General features: G+C 44.2%; 1 protein-coding gene and 1 long non-coding RNA gene across 4 annotated transcripts in view; one reads left to right on the top strand and one right to left on the bottom strand.

The window, feature by feature from the left end:
* The window catches only part of Rptor (regulatory associated protein of MTOR complex 1), a 366,523-nt gene that overhangs the window by 248,940 nt on the left and 101,558 nt on the right, over positions 1-16,025 (bottom strand). Inside the window, exon 1 of one of the 3 annotated variants that reach the window (XM_063241866.1) lies at positions 6,725-6,833. The exons of the other annotated variants lie outside the window; for them this stretch is intronic. The gene's annotated coding sequence lies outside the window, so the exon portion shown is untranslated. Of the gene's footprint in view, positions 1-6,724; positions 6,834-16,025 lie in introns of those variants that run through there. 3 annotated transcript variants of the gene reach the window in all.
* Positions 4,932-8,035, top strand: LOC134474324 (uncharacterized). Its single transcript, XR_010045114.1, has 3 exons — positions 4,932-5,028; positions 6,250-6,391; positions 7,680-8,035. It is a non-coding gene; the product is annotated as an uncharacterized LOC134474324 (long non-coding RNA).

The raw sequence follows: 16,025 nt of genomic DNA, 5'->3' as shown, positions 1-16,025 counted from the left end.
TTTCAGGCCCACCCAGGAGCTAAGGACACATCTGTAAGCAAACAGATAACAATTCCTGCCTCCTAGAGGCACCGTCAGATGGGAGAATCACTAAACATAATCAGTACAAAAGCTGTAACCTATGTTGGAAGCTGAGTACTAGAGAAGAGGGATCAAACAGAGCAAGGTACAGGAAACCGTCACACTCTGGGGCAACACTGACCGTTGCTGCTGTGTTCCTGGTGGAAAAGGTTTCAAGACTAGAAGCAGGAAAATCTACAGGCAGAAAAGGCAAGAAACTGGGTCTTTAAGTGTTCCGACCCAGAGTTGGATCAAGGGCAGGATGCAGAGGAAGAACAAATTCCACAGACACAGAAAGGAGGTCTAGCTGACCATGTAGGTAACGTCACAAAGGTGATGTTTTATGCACCATGGTACGAAATGAAGTAGTTGTGACAAGAAAGTGGCCTTGGGAAAACACCTCACCATAAATAGGAACCAAACAGCCTGGACCCCAGACCTCAGGCAGTGTCCCTGAGCAAGCCATACTCACATACAAGGAAGGAATCTGCAGGAAGATGTTGTAGGCTGTCACAAAGACACAACTTGGGTATACAACAGAGGCCAGGTCTGAGAGGAATTTAGGGTGTGGTGGGGCACAGCTATAAGGAGGATCACCACAAGTTTGAGGCCAGCCTGGATGGACTACATAATAAGTTGAAGTCCAGCCTGAAATACACAGTGAAACCCTGTCTCAAACTACCCCCCAGAAAAATGATTGAGAGGAAAAAGATCAACTCATTGAGAAAGTGTCAAAGACAGAGGAAGGCAAAGGGTAGCCGGACCAAGGAGCAGTTCTGCCAGTATGCGGGAACAGTCTGGCTGGTGGATGCCAGAGGGACCATGGCACTTGCCCTTTCTGGAATGGTCTGGGGTAGGAGGCAGGTAGGAGAGAAACATACAACTGGGCACTTTAGGATGCAACAGGATGAGGACCGGGATTCAGCAGAAACCACTGGGGCAGCTGCATAGAAGGGACCACAGACAATACCATGGGTTCTGCAGCTTAGCTTCCTAGGAAACATAAGGGGGTAGAGTGTAGGACAACCAAAGGCCACAGGCCATGGGCCAGCTGGCTCTGGGTGAGCAAGCAGGACAAGCAGCTCACATGCTGCAGGTCTGCTATACAGACACACCTGCCACATGCACAGTAGAGTAGCAGGATGTGGCCACAGGGAGCCACTGGGCACAGCTGGACAGATGCCAGCCAAGACATAGCACTGCCAGAACCATGGACTTCTCTGTTCTAGCCATATGGAACTATTCCCTACAAATCACTAGACCAGGTGTGAGATCAGACATCTAAGATGGTTATTCTTCTCCAAAACTATTATGGCTTGGATCAAAGATGTTCTAAAATGACTCTTGGGTTCAGAGGTAGGGCTTTCAAAGGATGACCGGACCATGGAGGCACCAATCTCATTAGCAGACTAATATACTGGTGCATTCACAGTGCAATGTGTTGAGCCTGGCCCCTTCTCTGGCCCTTTCTCTGCTTCCTGACTTCAAATTGGTACACATCTTTGTTTTATTGGCCCTTCCACCATGTTTCTGCCTTATATCGGGCCCACAACAATGGACCCTAGTGATCACAGACTGAAACCTTTGAGCCAAAATACACCTTTCCTCCTTCAAGTTGTTTTTATCAGTCATTCTGTCACAGTGAGGAATAACTGACTAACACAGAGATTAAAGGGAAAGAGAATCTTCAAGCCCGTGGCCCAAGTGAAGTCCTGAGCTCAGATCAGGCTGCAACAGGACCTACTCCGCTCACGTACCCTCACGTAGCTACTATGCTTCCACAACATGAATAAAAGGTCTAGAAAAGTAAATGGTGAGAGGTAACAACTACCAGGGAACTAGACAGAAGATAAATGTAAAATGGAAAAAGGAAGCAGTATTTTCAGGTTTTTTTCTTTCAAAATAAATGAGGGGAAGGAGGGCTCTATGAAACCCCTTATAAACTCTGACAATATAAAAAGATCATTACAACGCGAGTAACCTCTATGGCTTACTACTATTCATTTTCAAAAGTATAAGGCATAAAGCAGAGGCTAGCCTAGCTAGATATGCACACAAAAGGGTGTTGTCTTTCTTGATATTGGTCATCACCTATTTTGCTGTGCACAAGTGCTTCCTGCAGCAGTTGGAAGAATGACCAAGCTCAGCCTGACCAGGAACACATATTCCTGGTCATTCCCTGCCAAGTTTCCTGAGCTGGACATGGCAGCAAACTCCTGTAATCCCAACTACTTGAGGAACTCAGGGAAGAGGATTACAAGTTTGAAGCCAGTCTAAAGATCTCAGCAAGAGCCTGTCTCAAAATAAAAGCTGGTAATATAGCTCAGTGGGTACAGCATTTGCCTTAGCCTGTGCAAGGGCCTGGGCATAATCTCCAGTACTGGGAAGGTAAAAAAGAAAAACAAACAAACAAACAAATAAAAATAAATAAAAAATAAAAATTAAAAAAAAAGAAAGAAAAACAACCCCCTTCCAAAAAAAAAAAAAAAAAACAAAAAAACCCAAAGACTTCTAATGAGTATGTCTTGCCTATGAATTTAGGTGATAATGACAACCTGGCCCTTGCAGCTTATATAAGCGAAAATCAAATTCTAGACACTATACAGGCTGGCCACCAGTAGAAATAATGGCATTGGGTAGATCCTCAGATATCCCCAGGTGCTAGGCCCAGGGAGACAGTGAACTGTTGTACAGCCTGGGACTTGACACCGGCATGGAAGGACACAACAGGTTAAAGGTTCCATGGGGATCAGGACGTCCATGACATACGCTGGCACTGAAGCCCCATGATTCTGGTTCCCATCTGAATGTCACTCTGCCTTCCCACAGAAAAATGAGAAGATAAACAATTCTATTGTGACATTAGCTTTGTTCACTGGTCAACAGTCAACAGTGTTGAGAAATAAACTCTGAGAACGCTATGAGCATGTGATGCACTTATCAGTGAGGGGCAACTCAGTCCGCATTAATATCTACCCAGGCATTGTTCAGAGGGGCAGAGGGTGCGCAGGAGCCTGAGGGCTGTCTAGGCCTTCCTGGTGTGCCTCACTGCACCTCCTCCAACTGGTTCCTTCCCTCCCTGCGCAGACAGGAAGTCTCCCACAGCTACTTCCCCTCCAGCCTCTTCAGGACCAGTAAGGTCCAGCTTGCTGTGGCCTTGCTGCCTCTCACACACCAGGGAAAACAATGAGTCCTACTGGAGGATCATCCTGCATCTGGGGAGGGCACCAGGTTCTCTTGGTGTTGGCCTTGATGCTGCTAACACTTTCCTCCTTGGGGTCGTGGGGAAATCCTGCCCAATTAATCACAGCCCGAAGGAGAGGGTACATTCAGAAAATGGCACCCACTGCCCCTATGCTCTGCTGAGCAGATGGCCCGTGTTCCAGGCTGGGCTGTGCAATCTTCTCTCAGAGTGCAGGAGTCACTCAGTATTCTGAGTGACTTCCAGTCGTCTGCACTAATGGACTGTGCTCCTCTCGTTCCGACTATTCTGCTGTCACCCCAAAAGACTGTGTTTCTTGGTGACACAGATCACATCTGGTTTTTCTCCAAGGCAGAAGCATAGTATAATCTTGATACACATTTGGTGAATGAGTTATAGTTATAGGAATGAGTGTCTGTTTTCCCAATTAGACTTGAGATTCTTTACCTGGAGGAAGTAGCTCTTATATTTATATACGTGGCAACTAGCAGAATGCCACCTTTTTTTGGGGAAAAAAATCTATACTATTTTGGTACACTGAACCAGGTGATAACAACTTTCTTCTGCCTCACCTACGCTTTGACCTGGGCTAAGATCACACTACGGCAGCCTTGCTTAAACACTAACTAATGCTCATGAAACCTCTGAGACCTCAATTTTTCTCAAAAGTATCAGTCATCTGTCTTGTAATCTCCATTTTTTATGTCTCCAATAGGCAGGAGAGATGGGAGGGAACAGCCTTCTCCAATTTGGCAGGGGGGAAAAAAGAGAATAATAAATATAATTCATTTTCACAACCAACTCCGGAGAAAGGTGGTTTTTAAGGTAGTATCAAATGGGAAGATTTTCAATATTTCACACTGAAAGACACAGAAAAGATAGCTCTCTCGAAAGGGTTATTGGAAGTAAGAAGCATGTCCTCCCTCTTCTCCACACTGGTTCCAGTCATGGGACAAACTGCACAGGGACAAAGCCAGAAAGGTAACCAAGGGTGGGAAGGGTGAACAGACAAGCAATACGTCTTCTTCTGTATTTGCTACAAAGATTTTTCCTACATCTTTTACTATTCTGTATCGTTTTAAACAAGATGGTTAAGATGTACCCCAGTAATTAGGCAGCCCAGTCATCTGCCTTCCTGTGGCTCCCTATGAAACTTCCTGGCCTTTGATGTGGAGCAGCCAGCAGGTTTCTTAATTAAGATGACAAGCAGCCCAGAACAAGCCCAAACCCAAATCAGAGACAGAGAAAGTGAGCCACTGGGCTCTGGGTCAATAATAGCAAAAAGTAGATATCATCTATTTCAGTAGCTTCTTTTCAAACATCATTATCGACAGAGAAAAAAAAGATACACATAGGGAAATACAGAAGGAGAAGGAGGGGGAAAATGCAGGTCTCCACAGCTCAGGGAAAAAAATTTTTTTGTTCCTTTGAGGAGTAGTGCCATTTAAAAGGATATCAGTATTCTGGACTCAAAATTTATAAAAGTATATTTTACTTCTATAAGAAAAGTTCTAGGTTCTTCTGAAGCTAACCCTAAACCTACACACTCATCTCAGGCACTCGGCAGTTAACACCCGCATTATTATAAACACCTCACTTTCTAATTGCACTGGCTTCCAGCGGCCACATCTCTTTTACAGAACCGCTCTACACTAATGAGTACTCTGCGGCTGAGGATTCTAGTGCATACTAAGAGCTTCTTGGGGGAGCTGGAGGAGAGACAGCAGAATAGTTGGAGAAAGGCGCAGAAGAGGACGGAGGAACAGGTAGGACGGAGAGGTAGCGGGGCGCTAGCCCCTGGGTGGTGCCCCAGTACCTGGGGCAGAAAGCCAGTACAAGGTATAAAACTTACTTGCTCAGGCAGGTGCAATGGTGCATGCCTGTCCTCTGAGCTTCTCAGGACGCTGAGGCAGAAAGAACACAAGTTTGAGCCAGGCCTGGCCAACTTAGCAAGACTGTGTCTCGAAATAAAAACAACAAGGGCAGGTGATGTGGCTAAGTTCTATCATGTGTGAGTCCCCGGGGTCAATGTTCAGTACTGGAAACCAAGTTTTTCCTTAGCTTCTTTGCTGCTATTTAAACAAAGAAACAGCTTACGTGTTCTTGCTGGTATTTGGGGTACACTGAGGTTCCTCGTGTTGGTGACTAGGTAGGATAGGGAGCCTTATGCTTTTCAGATGCCACCATGCTCAGACTTTGCTCAAAGGAGCCCACCACTGTGTACCACAGACATATGGAGCCCCGTTCCTTAGGTGTCTGGGATGACAGTCAGCCCATACAGTCACTCCACTCTGTTGCCACCAGGGAATCTCACACAGAAGCAGCGAAGTCAGAGAACCTGAGGAGTCTAAAGCAGCTAGATGAACTCCAACAGTAGGTGATCACAGCTCCCCACCACACATACACTGACTAAAAGCCAGGGAAGGCCCAGCCACAGGTCACCTCAGGGATAGAGGTGGCTGTGACCAGGGAGGCCTAAAGGGGTTTCAAAGGCACAAGTCATTTCTATTCCTTAATGAGCAAAAGAAATCGATATAGTTACTTCCTGAACTCACAGTTGCAAACACACTCCCACACTATGTACAGAGATGACCATGGCCTCTGTTTCCCATCCCCTGCATTAAAGAATGTGTATGATTTTGAGGGGAAAATAATGTTGATCATCTAAGAACGTACCCAAAGACAAGTAAGTGTCCCTGATGCCTATGTTTTTACATCTCCAAGGTATGAGGAACAATGTAAAAAGATTTCCAGTGGATCTTGACTTTACAAAGCAAAATAGGTGATTTTTGTCATTTTTGTCAATTAAGAGCTACTTACGAAATACAATTACAAACACATAGTGACCCATAACCTGAGTACCCAAACCCAGGAATTTAATAAAAAGAAAACAAAACACATGTCCACACAGGTTTTTACATGAATGATGCTGGTAGTTTTATTCCTCACAGCCAAAAATTGAAACTAACCCGAATGTGTATCCACAGGAGAATGGATAAACAAAGTCTGTTCACCTGCAAAATGGGACACATCCAGAAGCAATGAGGAAGGATCCACTGACATGGGCAAATACATGGCGAGAGCTCAGAAGTACGATGCAAGAGAAGCCAAACCATAAAAGAATGCAGGGTAAGGAATAGGCAAAGCCAGTCCACAGTGACAGCAGGTGGAAGATGGGTGCTCCTAGCTACAAGAAACTGATGAGAAAGGGGAACTCGGGAACTTCCTGGGGATCAATTGTTTCTCCACCTTGTTTTGTGGTGATTGAGCAGAAGTGTGACAGTAACCTGTCAAAACTCTTCAAACTAAATACTTAAGATCTGTGCATTTCACTGCATGTAAATGACATCTAAAAAATTGCTTGGAAAAAGTGTGTAGAATGGCATATGAAAAGGGATGTCCCAAACTTAAGAAACTTAAAGAGACAAGGGCTATACAAAGCTGAGAACAGAACAGACTTACTGTCCACCTCCACTCTTGTGGGTTACTGAAGTCCTGTAGTGTGGGACTGTGAGTTCGAAGGCACAGAACACAGGCCAAGGAAGCTGAGGTACTCGATAATGCCACCAATCACAGCCAACACCCTAGAACCACAGAATACAAGAAGTTGGGGGAACTAGAGAACTTCAGGCTAACATACAACTGGTGTGTGACACCAACAGCAGCTCAAGCAACGTTCTAAACTCCATCAAAAAATACAAGGGCAATCAGCAGTAGGGTTTCTAAAGAGGAACTTGACCAGAAACACACAGGACCCCATAGAAATTCTTAGGCCTTCCTGAGGACAAAACACACAACAATGTATGTCCTACCATGGCAGCAACACAGTTCTCAAATCAGTCTACAACTGGGTAACTCCTCAATCAAAAACTGGGTGTACCTACGAAGCAGCAGCTATGAGTGGGGTTTGTCAGGAGCATGGGGCAAGCTGAGGCTCCAGTGGTTCTGCTAAGGATCTGAGAGAGTTTACTGGCCTCCAGCTCTCACTGGGACAAAGGGGCTGTGAGTGCCCTCAGTTACATCTGCTGTTGCAACTCAGAATTACTCCCACCTCCCCCCAATCCAATAATGATCAGTACTGACTATGAGAGCAGGTCACTTCCAATCTCTAAATCATAGCATCAGACCAAGTGGGCCACACCTGACCACACACCATCTCCACTCCTCCTGCTGGGTGGGCCCTGGGCTAACACACATGAAGGGGGTAAGCACTGAGTGGTAGATCAACCAAGAAACAAGAGTGCAGAAGATGAGCAAGAGAACACAGAGAATAGGTGGGGAGGCAGAAGGGGAGAAATGGAGAGGTAAGAGGCAGGAAAACACATCCCTGCGTGGCCTAGAGCTGGGGACACTGCCAGACTAGAGCAGTGGCTGGGTTGGAGGTTGAACTTGATCCTGTTTTACTTATTTTCAGCAGGTCAGGAAAAGAACCACAATGGTACTCCAGGAAGATTAATCTAAAGTGGCACTTGGGGCAGAAGAAAGGAAATGGAAGTTGAGTCAGGATTGGCCACGAAACACAAAAGAAAATTTTGGGAAGATCTACATGAGCTTTTATTGGTATTATTCTACAACTTGTGGAGCTCCATACTGTCCCAACTCTGCTCCTTTAAAAGTGTGACTTTAACTTCTTTGTAGATGCTTTTTCAGAGTGTATAAGGTACCAGAGACCATAAGCTATATCACTATTTTGTGTATCACTAAGGAGAAAATGCTGCCAAATGTTTTCTCCTTTGTTGGGCCATTTAACTGGTACTTAGTAAAAGGGATACTATAAAATTTGTTCAATGTACTTACTGCTTTCATTCTTCATATTTGTAAAGGTAAAATAAGCAACTGAGGTTGGCTAAGCTCTTCCTAGCACTGTTTTTCCCTCACATTCAGAAGTGAACTCACTTTCCAGAGTCATTTCCCTCTCAGAGCCAGTGGGTGTGCCATGTCAATCAGAGTCACCATGTGTAATGAATGTGAGTGGTGTGGTATGCTCTAGGGTGGTCTCTGAAGGCTCTTCCAGATCACAGATGCCCCTTCATAGGGCCCTCGCCAGGTGACCCTCATACCACAAGTTCACACTGCACAAGCAAAGTCAGCAACTGCAGAACCTCAGTAAGGGTCAAACCAACTGTAACACACACCCAACCTCTGCAGTGTCCCTGGGAAGCGAATTGGAATGAGGAGCTAGTGTAGTCAAGAGAAGAGATAAGAAGATAAAAAATTTAAAGGAAGACCTAGAACTGATAAAGACTCTAATGGAAATTATGGAATAGGAAAATATATTGGTGGGCTGGTTGAATAGCCCACTGGAGAATACAGAAAGGGGTGTAATGAATTATAGGACAGCTCGGTAGAAACTATTTGGACAGAAAGAAAGTATACTGAATTGGCTGTGAGAGATACATGTAGCATGGGAAGAAAGTCTTAAAGAGACAAGGGCTATACAAAGCTGAGAACAGAACAGACTTACTTAGTGTTAAAATCTTGCTCTAACTGGGGTTCCAGAAAGATGGAAGATACCCAATGTATCAAAACCAGTATTTGAAGCAATACTCATGAAAACACCAAGCCCCAGGCTCAGAAAACAATGGAAAAGGTAAGTGAGGAATAAATCACATCTCAGAATAGCTGGTAAAATGATAAAAGAAAAGCAAGGGAAAACTTTGAACTCAGCTGGTGAGGTGGAAGGCAGAGCACCTTCAAAGGACAAGCCTAGGACTTACTCCTGGGGCCAGGGGTAGGCTCAGTCAGTTTCATCAGAAGGGACAGAGGTTGAAGATGAGGGGCAATCACCTTCACACTGGAAAAAATAAAGACTGATAAAGAGCTCTACACACAGCAAAAATATCCTTCAAAAAGGAAATAAAGGTAAAATAACAACATTTTCATACAAACAAAAGCCACCAGTCCAAATCACGTCTCAACAAAAGTCCAAGAAAAGCCTGGTAAAACCACACAAGGGTCCCTGGTCAACCCTCTTCCCCTTTCTCTATCCATTTATGCAAAAGGTAGAGTTCATATCAGCTCACCATATCAGTAGAAACGTACTCAAGCAGCCACAGACTTGCACAAAGAAAGGGGCTTACAACCTTCAAAATGACAGAAACAGAGAACTTGGATTAAAGAGCCATGAGAAGCTTGGCTGCTTTAATCCTGATTGGTAAACTAAGTCAAAGGGAGCAGGACCCTGTGCAGAGGCCTCTTGCTGGGTCCCATAGGCTCTCTTGCGTCAGGACAAGTCTTACAGGAGAAAGAACCAGCCATGCCTGAATGAATTACCATGAACTTTTCACTGCAGTTTTATGGCCTGGAGAGTGAGGCTGCCCTGTGATGGAAGGAAGGCCTGCCCAGGTGCATCATGTCATGTGCATGGCACAAAGACAAGAGAAACAGCAGAGGTGGGAAGCCAAACTATGGTGTCAAAACCCAGAGGTAAAAGTCACAAGTGGCTTCTTCCTTGTAATACCTCCTTTCTTCTCAAAGGTGACACTGGGAGATAGATATTTCAAATTGGTTATTATTTAAGTAAAATATAAGCATGATTTTTAAATGCAAACACAGAAGGGCTTAGTGTTAAAATAAAAGTCTTGCTTCCCCAAGATAAATGTTCTGTGCACTATTTCACTTGTGGGACTGCTGTCTCCCCAGACAAGAGGGACCACACCACAGCTGAATCAATCCAGCTACTCAAGGGTCAGACTCTGATGGCAGAATAGAAGATATGAAAAAGATCTGGGCACACTATACCCCTTTAAATATTAAAATTAATCAGCATAGCAAGATACCAGGAGGCAAGCACAAACAGCAGACTAAGGAAGCCATAGGTTCATCTCACCTCATACAATCACTGTAGGGCACCTAAGGGAATGGAAAGCTGGGCAGACCAAGCTACTGCTCTGTCTACCGATTCTACTACTTATCCATCCCTCCTTCTGTCCTGCCTGCCTGCCTTCCTTCCATCCATGCATCCATTCATCCACCCATCCACCCAGCCGCCTATCATCTACTATACATCCATCCACCTACCTGCCCACCAAACCACCCCCCTACCCAACCATTCACATCCATATATGCAAAGAAGATACATAAAGGGATAAAATAATAATAATCTTCAAAAAGAGAAAATAACAAATGTTGGTGAGTGTGTGAAGAAACTGGAACCTTCATAACATTTCCAGTAAGAATGGAAAAATGGTACAGCCATTATGGAAAAGACAATGGATGTGCTTTAAAAAGGACATGACCCCAGGGCCAGGGATTTAGCTCAGCAGCGTTAAGTGCCTGTGTTCCAAGCCTGTGTGGTCGTGAGTTCGAAAGAACAAGACCTAGCAATTTCACTATTAGGTATGTGTATACCAAGATAATTAAAAACAACTATTTTTGCAAAAACTTGAACATAAATGTTCATAAAGGTATTCTTTATAACAATCAAAAGTACTACAATTGCCCAACACGTAAATGGATAAAAATGTAAAATACTCATGTAATATAGTATTATTTCATTATAAGAAAGACTTTACTGATATGACACATGCAATAACAAGATGAATCTTGAAAAAAATATGCTAAGTCAAAGAAGCCAGGCATAAAAGGCCATAGAGCATACAACTCCACTTATATGAAATATCCAGAATAGGAAGAGACCTAGAAGCAGACAGTAGAGGAGTCACTTCCAGTTTCTTGTGGGATAGGGGCTAGAGAGTGACTGCTGAAAAAACATGGTCTCTTTTGAGGGGTAATCATGATATTCTGGAACTGGGTAGTAGCAGTAGTTGCAAAACAATGTAAACACGCTAAAAGTCACTGAATTATAAACTTAAAATGATAGATTTTATGTGATATTATTGCAATTTTTTAAAAAGTTCCCATTATGAAGCCGGGTGTGGTGGTCCACATCTGTAATCCCAGCATTTGGGAGGCTGAGGCAGGAGGATCATAGCAAGTTCAAGACCAATCTGGGCTACAACATGAGCACAAGGCCAGCCTGAACTGCATAGCAAGACCCTGTCTCAAAAAGACCAAAAATAAAAGTTCCCATTATGTGTTACAAATACAGTAACCCTTGATATTTCAGACAGCATCACCCATAAGCCGTGGTAACCGCCTAGAGGTGCAGGCACCACTGTGGCACACAGGTCCCCTGTAAAAGGGAACCAGGTACCACAGAAACTCTTAAGTCCCCACCAATCTGCACTGGAGTACTTCCTACCACCACCACCCATCAGTACTTTCTCACCTGCCAGGGTGTAATTTTACGACTCCTTTCAATGGCACATGGTGCCACATATTTAGTCTTCCATTCTCTAGGTTGCTATGCGCTGTTTTGTGATAGTAAGCACTTCTAGCCCTTGCCATGACACTTTCTGTCCTTCAGGGTCAATTTACCATTGCTCCCAGGTTCACGCTGGATGCCCTCCCACCACGTGAGGTGTGTGGCCACCAAGAGGCTGGGCTACAGTTTCAGTCCTCAAAAAGTGCAGGGTGCTCATTCCTAATTTGACACATACACAGAAACAACTCCTTATTAAAAGGATGAAAAAGAGATAATATTCTTGAGAGGCTTGTTAAGAACAGAATTAAGCCCTTATTTGTCTCTAAAAATATTATGCTTCCAATAGGTCAATTAACGGAGGAGAGTAAGGAAGGATCTACCCAGGCAAGAAACTGGAGACGAGAGGCCACAAAAGCATAAGAAGGCATAAGCCCAGGGACAGAGAAAAGAGGTGAGAATTTCCTGGAGTCACTGTGTCTCCTTATATGAATACTTTCAGGCCAATGTTAGTGGATTCATTTTCTTGTTAACCCTCCTTTCACATTTATTAATTTTTAGGGGGCAGTGCCAGGACTGAACTAGTACTGAGCTACATTCCCCATCCTTTCTTCATGCTTTGTCTTGAGACAAGGTCTCACACTAAGTTCTCCAGGTAAGCCTGGAACTTGCAATCCTTCGGCCTCAGATTCCCAAACTGTGGGAATTACAGATAACTGCCACCACAGTTGGCATACATTTGTAAATCTTAGAAGGTCAAACAGTAGTGACATTTCTCAGAAGTGGCAAAGATGAAAGTCAATGCGCACATGTTCCTCGCATAATTACTGACCTATTATTACCCACCCTTCCCTAGTAGTGCAATGGTAGAGATGAGATCCCATCCTAGGGTGCTCTGCACAGCAGCCAAATGTACATGCTAGTAAGGCACAAGATGAAAGTCTTCCCCAGTGTCCCTAGTCTAACATGGCTATGGGAGTGGGAGCGAGAGACGCTAAAGCCTGACTCCCTACTTCCGAGCAATAACGGACACAGTGACAGGCCTTCTGCTGGTGTACCACTCGAAACTGCACAGGCTGATCCTAACAGGACCTTGAGACAGCAGCATTCTACACAGGGAAGGCAAATGACTGCCCCCTCCTAGACCAATTCTAAAGGACCAAAATCCCAAAAATGTCCTAATTGCATGGTATCCATTCTCCAGACGATGCAAAATAATTCCTTCTTTTCTTCTTCCTTTTTAAACCTTATTTGGTGTGTTTTTAAAGCATGAATGCTTTGTGACACTCAGTTGCTCTGAGAGAGATGAGGAAACTCAGATGCTCTTATGAAGTACAATGGCCAATGAGATTCACACATGGTCTGCTATAAACCGGTCTTCAGACTGCCAGGGGACCATTTCCAACAACACGGCCTTTGGGGACCAAGGTGAGACAGGAAGTGTGTAGGCTGGGCTGACTAACAAGCCCTTCTGCTGAAGAGCATTAAGTCAGAATTCTCCTGAATACAGTACATGAAAAAGCTGTCAGGCAAGATGGGATAGAAAAAGAGGAAAGAAGAAAGGAGCATGATTAAGGCCAAGGCTAAAATATAAAATATTTGTCACAGGTACAATTCTTAACATCTGGGTAGGAGGCAGCTAAGGGAAACAGTCAAAGCATAACAGTGAACCCCAAGATAAGAAGAAGACACTGTATACGCCATGATGCAAATTTAAAGAGTGCAGGATGCCAAGCACTTCACACACCACTCTGAATTATGTCAACTGTGAGCCATCCATCTACAAGTCTACCTTTGGCTAGAAGTCTTCATTTGTAACTTGTCACAAAAACACAAAGAGGAAGATAAGGTCCTACCTTAAGGCCCAGAGGGATGGAAAATCAGGTTGGTGAAGGTGAGTAGAGGCAAAGTTGGCAGAGAGAGGAAGCCAGCTAGGCAGGAGGTCAGAATAGTAATGGCATCAGGGTGGCACCCCAGGAATGACATTACATAATTATATGACCATGTTCACCAGCTCAACTGTACTGTGGGTTTGGGACAAATGCCTAAATGTGACTCCCCAAATAGTAGTAACTGCAGAGTAAGAGTCCACATTACCTTTTCCACAAAGATCTCAAGGGCATCTCCCAGTGCTTTACACCTTAGTTTCTTCCTAGACGATCCACAACTGACTCAGAAAAGTCTAGGCAAGGCAGACGTCATTTATTGCTCTTTTCGGCATCACTGCATAAGATTTCAGAACACTGGGATTAGGTCAGGCAGCAGAGCTAAAAGTACTGATATCGATCACTTTTTCCCTCCTGTTGCCCCTATTTTGGAGCATCTAGGATCTCTGGATTACAAGAAGATTATAATCAGTTCAAGGAAAAGAGGTTAACAGGAACCAAGAGCCCAATCAGTCTTGAGTTAGTGTCTACCTTCCCTAATGCTGGCTCTGATGGGTGCCCATAATAGTCTGTCATGCTATTCAGTTCTTCCTGCAGGGTAGACAGGTCTAGCAATTGGTTCACTTCAGGGAAGAGGTGATGCAGCCTGGACTCCAGCTGTCCTAACCATAATCCCCATAAAACAGTGAATTACACATAAACATTCGTTTCTATAAATACCACCTGTACCTGTAAACACTGAAAACAAAACTGAAGGGTTGGTCCCTGGCCTGCCCAATCCCTTTCTCAACAGCTTTGATTCATTCCAAGCAGCTCAAGAGGCATGCAAACAACTCTAGTGTCAACACCAAGGGAGGAGTGACTGTGGGTTAAACTAAATGCAGCAATGAGTTCTATTCAGCTTATGTAACAGGTTGTGGAAACTTGCTTTGTTTGAGGGAAACTTCTCTTTCTAAATACACACTAGTTGGCATGAAATTCTGTTTAAAAAGCAATTATTTAACAGGAAAAACTAACTTCCATTCCTTAATCAGAAATCAACTGACAGACCCAAAAAGAATGATGACCTGAACAGAAGCTAAAATTGAAAAGCTGCTCAGTGTAACCCACAAGACATCACTGCATGATACCTAAGAACTGTCCAGCATCTCTAAGTGGAGTCCTACTGACCATTCAGTGCCTGGGAGGATCTACAGCCTCTGCCCCTATACCCAGGACCTGCTGTCTGTGCTACATGCAGCTGATCGGGATGGAAATGGGCTCCTATAGCAAAGTACATTGACAAGTAAGAGCATGGACAGCCTCTCTGCAGGATACATACACTGGAAAAATGGACTCGACCAGCAGCCACCTCAGATACCTGCCAACTGTGGAATTTCTATCAATCTCTTCACCCTCCTTAGTAAATTGTAGCTAAGTCGCTGAAAAAACTTACACTCATCTGAGCACAGTGTGGACCTTTCTGTTTCTGGTTTTGGGGAAAGAAGATCCCTTGGGAGGGATCCTTTGAGGAGGGAGACTCACCCTCCTGGCTTTTACTGTTAGCTCCAACTCCTGGCTTAACATCCTACACTGAATTGCCAATCTAGACACAGTCTTAAAAGGATACATTTTTCACTATACACTCCCAGTTTTGTAAGTTCCTACTACCAGCTTTCAATAAAACTTTTGCTTGAGGCTCAGGACAAAAGAAAGCATGTTTAAGGGGTAGGGAGAAGGACATTTCACTGCAGAATTTCCAGCCAAAACAACAGCTGGCATCTTTCCTTCCATCTTGTGGAGAACACAAATTTATGTACCTAAAGGTAATAATGCAGTCGTAAATTTAGCCAGAAGAAATATTTCACCAATAGCAAACCAATACATTATTTAAAAATGGGCTCAATCCGCTGGGTAAGGTAGATGGGCCAGAAAGAGTCTGGCAGCCTTCAGAAACAAACACAATCATTATAGCTTCTCTACATTCCCCTAGAATCAGGGTCATCTTTACAAAATATTCAGTCTCGAGCAGTCATAGCTAAGAAAGTCAGGAGGAAAGCCTGAGAAATTCTGTGCCAGTAAGGAAGCCATCGGTCCATAAGGCACCCCCGCGGCTTGGTAAATTGGTGGTGAATCTTCCACACCTCCTCGATGGCAGCTGCTGCTCCTAATGGCATCCTTCATCTGTTCCCACCCACAGCAACACAAAGGCAGGCACTGATTTCAGCTAGCATTCATGAAAATGACCTTACTGAAAATTGCCTGACCTTAGTCTTGCAATAAACGATACAGAGAAAACTAGAAAATATATCAAAGGGTTAGGAAATTTAATAACAACACCATTGTTTTGTTGCAGGTGGCACAATCAACCTCTCTTTATTATTGCAGAAACTGGAGAGCCCTGCAGAATGCAATAAAATAATGCATGTTTATCTCTGCGATGTTTCAAGGCACCCTGACTTACACTCGGGGATCAGGCACCTTGCGCCACGCATCTGAGCTTAGTAATCATTTCATGTTTTGTGCAAATTCTGGAAGGCAGCCTGAGGCCAGCCACCCACTGAGAAGTACTGCCAAGCCTCTGGCTCTCTCCTGGAATTCACTTGAAATACTACATGTACAGGGGCATGTGCTA

This window comes from Cavia porcellus, unplaced genomic scaffold (genome assembly GCF_034190915.1).
Source record: "Cavia porcellus strain 051 isolate PalLab524CR breed Dunkin Hartley unplaced genomic scaffold, mCavPor4.1 scaffold_32, whole genome shotgun sequence".
NCBI classification, from domain to species: Eukaryota; Metazoa; Chordata; class Mammalia; order Rodentia; family Caviidae; genus Cavia; species Cavia porcellus.
The sequence above is the reverse complement of the archived record's forward strand: the minus strand, read 5'-3'. Positions and strand labels throughout refer to the sequence as shown.